At 38.7% G+C, this 328-nt stretch overlaps 1 protein-coding gene across 1 annotated transcript in view; it reads right to left on the bottom strand.

The window, feature by feature from the left end:
* The window catches only part of LOC119594040 (cleavage stimulation factor subunit 2-like), a gene marked incomplete in the record, with an annotated part of 17,186 nt that overhangs the window by 1,001 nt on the left and 15,857 nt on the right, over window positions 1-328 (bottom strand).

A 328-nucleotide genomic window follows, 5' to 3' on the forward strand; every position in this document is an offset into this window, starting at 1 on the left:
GGCATGTATGGTCATGCCACGCACACTATGGTGATGACATGATCCCCTAGCAGCAGGGCAGCATTGGGTTAATGACGAGTAGTCCTGATTCTGGCAATTTTACTCGATATCACAAAAGCACTTTAAAGATTACATTATTTAACTCTTTCTTTATAGTTAAACTGTACTACCACAAAAATACTTTCAGAACTTGGTTTTTAAATCTGGGTGCCAAGGAAATTCCAGAAGGGGGATAATCCCTTAACAGAAAATTTATTTCTGAATTAAAACACTATTCTTTTCCAGTTTTAGCCCGCTTGATCCGGGTGACACGACCATTATGCGTAAA

The sequence above is a fragment of the Penaeus monodon genome, chromosome 33, assembly GCF_015228065.2.
Source record: "Penaeus monodon isolate SGIC_2016 chromosome 33, NSTDA_Pmon_1, whole genome shotgun sequence".
NCBI lineage: Eukaryota > Metazoa > Arthropoda > Malacostraca > Decapoda > Penaeidae > Penaeus > Penaeus monodon.